This window comes from Hyla sarda, chromosome 4 (assembly GCF_029499605.1).
Source record: "Hyla sarda isolate aHylSar1 chromosome 4, aHylSar1.hap1, whole genome shotgun sequence".
Classification (NCBI taxonomy): Eukaryota; Metazoa; Chordata; class Amphibia; order Anura; family Hylidae; genus Hyla; species Hyla sarda.
Genome location: NC_079192.1, coordinates 20,038,924 through 20,046,423, shown reverse-complemented (window position 1 = coordinate 20,046,423; position 7,500 = coordinate 20,038,924). Strand labels below are relative to the sequence as shown.

Sequence of the window (7,500 nt, the reverse complement as noted above, 5' to 3'; positions counted from 1 at the left end):
GGGACCTTTCTTTACTTTCCTCTCATTACTCAGTACTGTATTAAAATTATTTAACCTTCTTCCAGATGTGAGCTTTTCAAATCCATAAATGCTGCTTCCATACCTTTGTGTTCTGTCGCCCCAAGGTGCAATTAGTTGAGAACTTGGATGAAAACTCATGCCTCAAAGAAACCCAGAGCACTCACATCCCCCCGGGAGCCATAATGCCAGAAATATGGGTTATCCAGGATTAGAAAATAAAGTTAAATTGCCTCTTTCTTCCAGAAACAGTGCCAGCTCTGGCTAGTATAGAGTGGATTTCCTGATTGGTTAACCTCTGTGAATATCCCTGGCTTTTGCAGCTCGGTGCAGATTATGGTGTACGCTGCTCTGTGCCTATGTTTCAGATCTAGGGAAGGATTAAGGCAAGACAGCAAGGGTCAGTTTTGTAGTTCTTCCTGTTCACCCTATTCATCACAGAGTACATCTGATCCCTGGGGATCCCTCCTCAAGGATTGTATTCCAGATTGTCCGCGCAACATCTTAGCAGGTGGTAATACAGCGCCCATACTGAGAGAGGGACGAGAGGTTCTCGTGCATTGAAAGGGGAAGCGCTGATTAGTTAATTGGCGCCAGGTACCTGCCTCAACCAATCCATATTCTGGGCATGTAACGTGAGCTGAAAGAGCAAGTAAAAGCAAAAGCTACTCAATGGCAACGGTGGGATTCGAACCCACGCCCCCGAAGAGACTGGAGCCTTAATTCAGCGCCTTAGACCGCTCGGCCACGCTACCACATGGTGTTGCAGCTTTCCGACCCTACCTGGGGACATAGACCTAAGTAAAGGGCGAAACAAGCATAGCTTCCCCTTCGGGAATTCGGAGCCTGGTTACCTGCATGACAGGCAGGAATACTCACAACTATACTAACGAGGAACAACCTATGCCTGCTGCTCCATGGTAATGTCCTTAAAGGGTCAGCGTTTAATAGTTCTGAAGGGAGAATTAATCGCTTTAGCTCAGCGCTAGGGATCAAAGGTGTAATCTCGTTATACATCTGGAAACAGCAAAAAGTGCCTAATGGCAGCGGTGGGATTCGAACCCACGCCTCCAAAGAGACTGGAGCCTAAATCCAGCGCCTTAGACCGCTCGGCCACGCTACCACACACAACTGCTGCTTTTCAACCCTACCTGAGGACGCAGACCTAAGTAAGGGGCGAAATAATCATAGCCACCCCATCTGGGAACCGTACCCCGGTTTTCTGGAGATCTGGAGGAAGAATTAAAAGTTTTAGTGTGGCAGGTGAAGGTACTTAATGGTTCCATGGTGTAATGGTTAGCACTCTGGACTCTGAATCCAGTGATCCGAGTTTAAATCTCGGTGGGACCTTTCTTTACTTTCCTCTCATTACTCAGTACTGTATTAAAATTATTTAACCTTCTTCCAGATGTGAGCTTTTCAAATCCATAAATGCTGCTTCCATACCTTTGTGTTCTGTCGCCCCAAGGTGCAATTAGTTGAGAACTTGGATGAAAACTCATGCCTCAAAGAAACCCAGAGCACTCACATCCCCCCGGGAGCCATAATGCCAGAAATATGGGTTATCCAGGATTAGAAAATAAAGTTAAATTGCCTTTTTCTTCCAGAAACAGTGCCAGCTCTGGCTAGTATAGAGTGGATTTCCTGATTGGTTAACCTCTGTGAATATCCCTGGCTTTTGCAGCTCGGTGCAGATTATGGTGTACGCTGCTCTGTGCCTATGTTTCAGATCTAGGGAAGGATTAAGGCAAGACAGCAAGGGTCAGTTTTGTAGTTCTTCCTGTTCACCCTATTCATCACAGAGTACATCTGATCCCTGGGGATCCCTCCTCAAGGATTGTATTCCAGATTGTCCGCGCAACATCTTAGCAGGTGGTAATACAGCGCCCATACTGAGAGAGGGACGAGAGGTTCTCCTGCATTGAAAGGGGAAGTGCTGATTAGTTAGCTGGCGCCAGGTACCTGCCTCAACCAATCGATATTCTGGGCATGTAACGTGAGCTGAAAGAGCAAGTAAAAGCAAAAGCTACTCAATTAGTGCAATTAGTTGAGAACTTGGATGAAAACTCATGCCTCAAAGAAACCCAGAGCACTCACATCCCCCCGGGAGCCATAATGCCAGAAATATGGGTTATCCAGGATTAGAAAATAAAGTTAAATTGCCTCTTTCTTCCAGAAACAGTGCCAGCTCTGGCTAGTATAGAGTGGATTTCCTGATTGGTTAACCTCTGTGAATATCCCTGGCTTTTGCAGCTCGGTGCAGATTATGGTGTACGCTGCTCTGTGCCTATGTTTCAGATCTAGGGAAGGATTAAGGCAAGACAGCAAGGGTCAGTTTTGTAGTTCTTCCTGTTCACCCTATTCATCACAGAGTACATCTGATCCCTGGGGATCCCTCCTCAAGGATTGTATTCCAGATTGTCCGCGCAACATCTTAGCAGGTGGTAATACAGCGCCCATACTGAGAGAGGGACGAGAGGTTCTCCTGCATTGAAAGGGGAAGCGCTGATTAGTTAGCTGGCGCCAGGTACCTGCCTCAACCAATCCATATTCTGGGCATGTAACGTGAGCTGAAAGAGCAAGTAAAAGCAAAAGCTACTCAATGGCAACGGTTGGATTCGCACCCACACCCCCGAAGAGACTGGAGCCTTAATTCAGCGCCTTAGACCGCTCGGCCACGCTACCACATGGTGTTGCAGCTTTCCGACCCTACCTGGGGACATAGACCTAAGTAAAGGGCAAAACAAGCATAGCTTCCCCTTCGGGAATTCGGAGCCTGGTTACCTGCATGACAGGTAGGAATACTCACAACTATACTAACGAGGAACAACCTATGCCTGCTGCTCCATGGTAATGTCCTTAAAGGGTCAGCGTTTAATAGTTCTGAAGGGAGAATTAATCGCTTTAGCTCAGCGCTAGGGATCAAAGGTGTAATCTCGTTATACCTCTGGAAACAGCAAAAAGTGCCTAATGGCAGCGGTGGGATTAGAACCCACGCCTCCAAAGAGACTGGAGCCTAAATCCAGCGCCTTAGACCGCTCGGCCAAGCTACCACACACAACTGCTGCTTTTCAACCCTACCTGAGGACGCAGACCTAAGTAAGGGGCGAAATAATCATAGCCACCCCATCTGGGAACCGTACCCCGGTTTTCTGGAGATCTGGAGGAAGAATTAAAAGTTTTAGTGTGGCAGGTGAAGGTACTTAATGGTTCCATGGTGTAATGGTTAGCACTCTGGACTCTGAATCCAGTGATCCGAGTTCAAATCTCGGTGGGACCTTTCTTTACTTTCCTCTCATTACTCAGTACTGTATTAAAATTATTTAACCTTCTTCCAGATGTGAGCTTTTCAAATCCATAAATGCTGCTTCCATACCTTTGTGTTCTGTCGCCCCAAGGTGCAATTAGTTGAGAACTTGGATGAAAACTCATGCCTCAAAGAAACCCAGAGCACTCACATCCCCCCGGGAGCCATAATGCCAGAAATATGGGTTATCCAGGATTAGAAAATAAAGTTAAATTGCCTCTTTCTTCCAGAAACAGTGCCAGCTCTGGCTAGTATAGAGTGGATTTCCTGATTGGTTAACCTCTGTGAATATCCCTGGCTTTTGCAGCTCGGTGCAGATTATGGTGTACGCTGCTCTGTGCCTATGTTTCAGATCTAGGGAAGGATTAAGGCAAGACAGCAAGGGTCAGTTTTGTAGTTCTTCCTGTTCACCCTATTCATCACAGAGTACATCTGATCCCTGGGGATCCCTCCTCAAGGATTGTATTCCAGATTGTCCGCGCAACATCTTAGCAGGTGGTAATACAGCGCCCATACTGAGAGAGGGACGAGAGGTTCTCCTGCATTGAAAGGGGAAGCGCTGATTAGTTAGCTGGCGCCAGGTACCTGCCTCATCCAATCGATATTCTGGGCATGTAACGTGAGCTGAAAGAGCAAGTAAAAGCAAAAGCTACTCAATGGCAACGGTGGGATTCGAACCCACGCCCCCGAAGAGACTGGTGCCTTAATCCAGCGCCTTAGACCGCTCGGCCACGCTACCACATGGTGTTGCAGCTTTCTGACCCTACCTGGGGACACAGACCTAAGTAAAGGGCAAAACAAGCATAGCTTCCCCTTCGGGAATTCGGAGCCTGGTCACCTGCATGACAGGCAGGAATACTCACAACTATACTAACGAGGAACAACCTATGCCTGCTGCTCCATGGTAATGTCCTTAAAGGGTCAGCGTTTAATAGTTCTGAAGGGAGAATTAATCGCTTTAGCTCAGCGCTAGGGATCAAAGGTGTAATCTCGTTATACCTCTGGAAACAGCAAAAAGTGCCTAACGGCAGCGGTGGGATTCGAACCCACGCCTCTAAAGAGACTGGAGCCTAAATCCAGCGCCTTAGACCGCTCGGCCACGCTACCACACACAACTGCTACTTTTCAACCTTACCTGAGGACGCAGACCTAAGTAAGGGGCGAAATAATCATAGCCACCCCATCTGGGAACCGTACCCCGGTTTTCTGGAGATCTGGAGGAAGAATTAAAAGTTTTAGTGTGGCAGGTGAATGTACTTAATGGTTCCATGGTGTAATGGTTAGCACTCTGGACTCTGAATCCAGTGATCCGAGTTCAAATCTCGGTGGGACCTTTCTTTACTTTCCTCTCATTACTCAGTACTGTATTAAAATTATTTAACCTTCTTCCAGATGTGAGCTTTTCAAATCCATAAATGCTGCTTCCATACCTTTGTGTTCTGTCGCCCCAAGGTGCAATTAGTTGAGAACTTGGATGAAAACTCATGCCTCAAAGAAACCCAGAGCACTCACATCCCCCCGGGAGCCATAATGCAAGAAATATGGGTTATCCAGGATTAGAAAATAAAGTTAAATTGCCTCTTTCTTCCAGAAACAGTGCCAGCTCTGGCTAGTATAGAGTGGATTTCCTGATTGGTTAACCTCTGTGAATATCCCTGGCTTTTGCAGCTCGGTGCAGATTATGGTGTACGCTGCTCTGTGCCTATGTTTCAGATCTAGGGAAGGATTAAGGCAAGACAGCAAGGGTCAGTTTTGTAGTTCTTCCTGTTCACCCTATTCATCACAGAGTACATCTGATCCCTGGGGATCCCTCCTGAAGGAATGTATTCCAGATTGTCCGCGCAACATCTTAGCAGGTGGTAATACAGCGCCCATATACCTCTTATACCTCTTATACCTCTGGAAACAGCAAAAAGTGCCTACTGGAGCCTTAATCCAGCGCCTTAGACCGCTCGGCCACGCTACCACATGGTGTAGCAGCTTTCCGACCCTACCTGGGGACACAGACCTAAGTAAAGGGCAAAACAAGCATAGCTTCCCCTTCGGGAATTCGGAGCCTGGTCACCTGCATGACAGGCAGGAATACTCACAACTATACTAACGAGGAACAACCTATGCCTGCTGCTCCATGGTAATGTCCTTAAAGGGTCAGCGTTTAATAGTTCTGAAGGGAGAATTAATCGCTTTAGCTCTGCGCTAGGGATCAAAGGTGTAATCTCGTTATACCTCTGGAAACAGCAAAAAGTGCCTAATGGCAGCGGTGGGATTCGAACCCACGCCTCCAAAGAGACTGGAGCCTAAATCCAGCGCCTTAGACCGCTCGGCCACGCTACCACACACAACTGCTGCTTTTCAACCCTACCTGAGGACGCAGACCTAAGTAAGGGGCGAAATAATCATAGCCACCCCATCTGGGAACCGTACCCCGGTTTTCTGGAGATCTGGAGGAAGAATTAAAAGTTTTAGTGTGGCAGGTGAAGGTACTTAATGGTTCCATGGTGTAATGGTTAGCACTCTGGACTCTGAATCCAGTGATCCGAGTTCAAATCTCGGTGGGACCTTTCTTTACTTTCCTCTCATTACTCAGTACTGTATTAAAATTATTTAACCTTCTTCCAGATGTGAGCTTTTCAAATCCATAAATGCTGCTTCCATACCTTTGTGTTCTGTCGCCCCAAGGTGCAATTAGTTGAGAACTTGGATGAAAACTCATGCCTCAAAGAAACCCAGAGCACTCACATCCCCCCGGGAGCCATAATGCCAGAAATATGGGTTATCCAGGATTAGAAAATAAAGTTAAATTGCCTCTTTCTTCCAGAAACAGTGCCAGCTCTGGCTAGTATAGAGTGGATTTCCTGATTGGTTAACCTCTGTGAATATCCCTGGCTTTTGCAGCTCGGTGCAGATTATGGTGTACGCTGCTCTGTGCCTATGTTTCAGATCTAGGGAAGGATTAAGGCAAGACAGCAAGGGTCAGTTTTGTAGTTCTTCCTGTTCACCCTATTCATCACAGAGTACATCTGATCCCTGGGGATCCCTCCTCAAGGATTGTATTCCAGATTGTCCGCGCAACATCTTAGCAGGTGGTAATACAGCGCCCATACTGAGAGAGGGACGAGAGGTTCTCCTGCATTGAAAGGGGAAGCGCTGATTAGTTAGCTGGCGCCAGGTACCTGCCTCAACCAATCGATATTCTGGGCATGTAACGTGAGCTGAAAGAGCAAGTAAAAGCAAAAGCTACTCAATGGCAACGGTGGGATTCGAACCCACGCCCCCGAAGAGACTGGAGCCTTAATTCAGCGCCTTAGACCGCTCGGCCACGCTACCACATGGTGTTGCAGCTTTCCGACCCTACCTGGGGACATAGACCTAAGTAAAGGGCGAAACAAGCATAGCTTCCCCTTCGGGAATTCGGAGCCTGGTTACCTGCATGACAGGCAGGAATACTCACAACTATACTAACGAGGAACAACCTATGCCTGCTGCTCCATGGTAATGTCCTTAAAGGGTCAGCGTTTAATAGTTCTGAAGGGAGAATTAATCGCTTTAGCTCAGCGCTAGGGATCAAAGGTGTAATCTCGTTATACCTCTGGAAACAGCAAAAAGTGCCTAATGGCAGCGGTGGGATTCGAACCCACGCCTCCAAAGAGACTGGAGCCTAAATCCAGCGCCTTAGACCGCTCGGCCACGCTACCACACACAACTGCTGCTTTTCAACCCTACCTGAGGACGCAGACCTAAGTAAGGGGCGAAATAATCATAGCCACCCCATCTGGGAACCGTACCCCGGTTTTCTGGAGATCTGGAGGAAGAATTAAAAGTTTTAGTGTGGCAGGTGAAGGTACTTAATGGTTCCATGGTGTAATGGTTAGCACTCTGGACTCTGAATCCAGTGATCCGAGTTTAAATCTCGGTGGGACCTTTCTTTACTTTCCTCTCATTACTCAGTACTGTATTAAAATTATTTAACCTTCTTCCAGATGTGAGCTTTTCAAATCCATAAATGCTGCTTCCATACCTTTGTGTTCTGTCGCCCCAAGGTGCAATTAGTTGAGAACTTGGATGAAAACTCATGCCTCAAAGAAACCCAGAGCACTCACATCCCCCCGGGAGCCATAATGCCAGAAATATGGGTTATCCAGGATTAGAAAATAAAGTTAAATTGCCTTTTTCTT

At 47.2% G+C, this 7,500-nt stretch overlaps 14 non-coding genes across 14 annotated transcripts in view; 6 read left to right on the top strand and 8 right to left on the bottom strand.

The window, feature by feature from the left end:
- TRNAQ-CUG (transfer RNA glutamine (anticodon CUG)) overlaps nt 1-7 on the top strand; it is a 72-nt gene extending 65 nt beyond the window's left edge. The window contains exon 1 of the tRNA in view: nt 1-7. This exon is cut by the window's left edge and continues 65 nt beyond it. This is a non-coding gene — a tRNA (tRNA-Gln).
- A 684-nt stretch (nt 8-691) lies between these two features.
- Nucleotides 692-773, bottom strand: TRNAL-AAG (transfer RNA leucine (anticodon AAG)). The gene has a single exon. It is a non-coding gene; the product is annotated as a tRNA-Leu (tRNA).
- A 286-nt stretch (nt 774-1,059) lies between these two features.
- On the bottom strand, nt 1,060-1,141 carry TRNAL-UAG (transfer RNA leucine (anticodon UAG)). The gene has a single exon. It is a non-coding gene; the product is annotated as a tRNA-Leu (tRNA).
- A 155-nt stretch (nt 1,142-1,296) lies between these two features.
- Nucleotides 1,297-1,368, top strand: TRNAQ-CUG (transfer RNA glutamine (anticodon CUG)). Its single transcript has one exon. It is a non-coding gene; the product is annotated as a tRNA-Gln (tRNA).
- Nucleotides 1,369-2,989: 1,621 nt separating this feature from the next.
- TRNAL-UAG (transfer RNA leucine (anticodon UAG)) lies at nt 2,990-3,071 on the bottom strand. The gene has a single exon. It is a non-coding gene; the product is annotated as a tRNA-Leu (tRNA).
- Nucleotides 3,072-3,226: 155 nt separating this feature from the next.
- TRNAQ-CUG (transfer RNA glutamine (anticodon CUG)) lies at nt 3,227-3,298 on the top strand. The gene has a single exon. It is a non-coding gene; the product is annotated as a tRNA-Gln (tRNA).
- Nucleotides 3,299-3,982: 684 nt separating this feature from the next.
- On the bottom strand, nt 3,983-4,064 carry TRNAL-AAG (transfer RNA leucine (anticodon AAG)). The gene has a single exon. It is a non-coding gene; the product is annotated as a tRNA-Leu (tRNA).
- A 286-nt stretch (nt 4,065-4,350) lies between these two features.
- On the bottom strand, nt 4,351-4,432 carry TRNAL-UAG (transfer RNA leucine (anticodon UAG)). Its single transcript has one exon. It is a non-coding gene; the product is annotated as a tRNA-Leu (tRNA).
- Nucleotides 4,433-4,587: 155 nt separating this feature from the next.
- On the top strand, nt 4,588-4,659 carry TRNAQ-CUG (transfer RNA glutamine (anticodon CUG)). The gene has a single exon. It is a non-coding gene; the product is annotated as a tRNA-Gln (tRNA).
- A 918-nt stretch (nt 4,660-5,577) lies between these two features.
- Nucleotides 5,578-5,659, bottom strand: TRNAL-UAG (transfer RNA leucine (anticodon UAG)). Its single transcript has one exon. It is a non-coding gene; the product is annotated as a tRNA-Leu (tRNA).
- Nucleotides 5,660-5,814: 155 nt separating this feature from the next.
- TRNAQ-CUG (transfer RNA glutamine (anticodon CUG)) lies at nt 5,815-5,886 on the top strand. The gene has a single exon. It is a non-coding gene; the product is annotated as a tRNA-Gln (tRNA).
- Nucleotides 5,887-6,570: 684 nt separating this feature from the next.
- Nucleotides 6,571-6,652, bottom strand: TRNAL-AAG (transfer RNA leucine (anticodon AAG)). Its single transcript has one exon. It is a non-coding gene; the product is annotated as a tRNA-Leu (tRNA).
- A 286-nt stretch (nt 6,653-6,938) lies between these two features.
- Nucleotides 6,939-7,020, bottom strand: TRNAL-UAG (transfer RNA leucine (anticodon UAG)). The gene has a single exon. It is a non-coding gene; the product is annotated as a tRNA-Leu (tRNA).
- A 155-nt stretch (nt 7,021-7,175) lies between these two features.
- Nucleotides 7,176-7,247, top strand: TRNAQ-CUG (transfer RNA glutamine (anticodon CUG)). Its single transcript has one exon. It is a non-coding gene; the product is annotated as a tRNA-Gln (tRNA).
- Nucleotides 7,248-7,500: the final 253 nt, after the last annotated feature.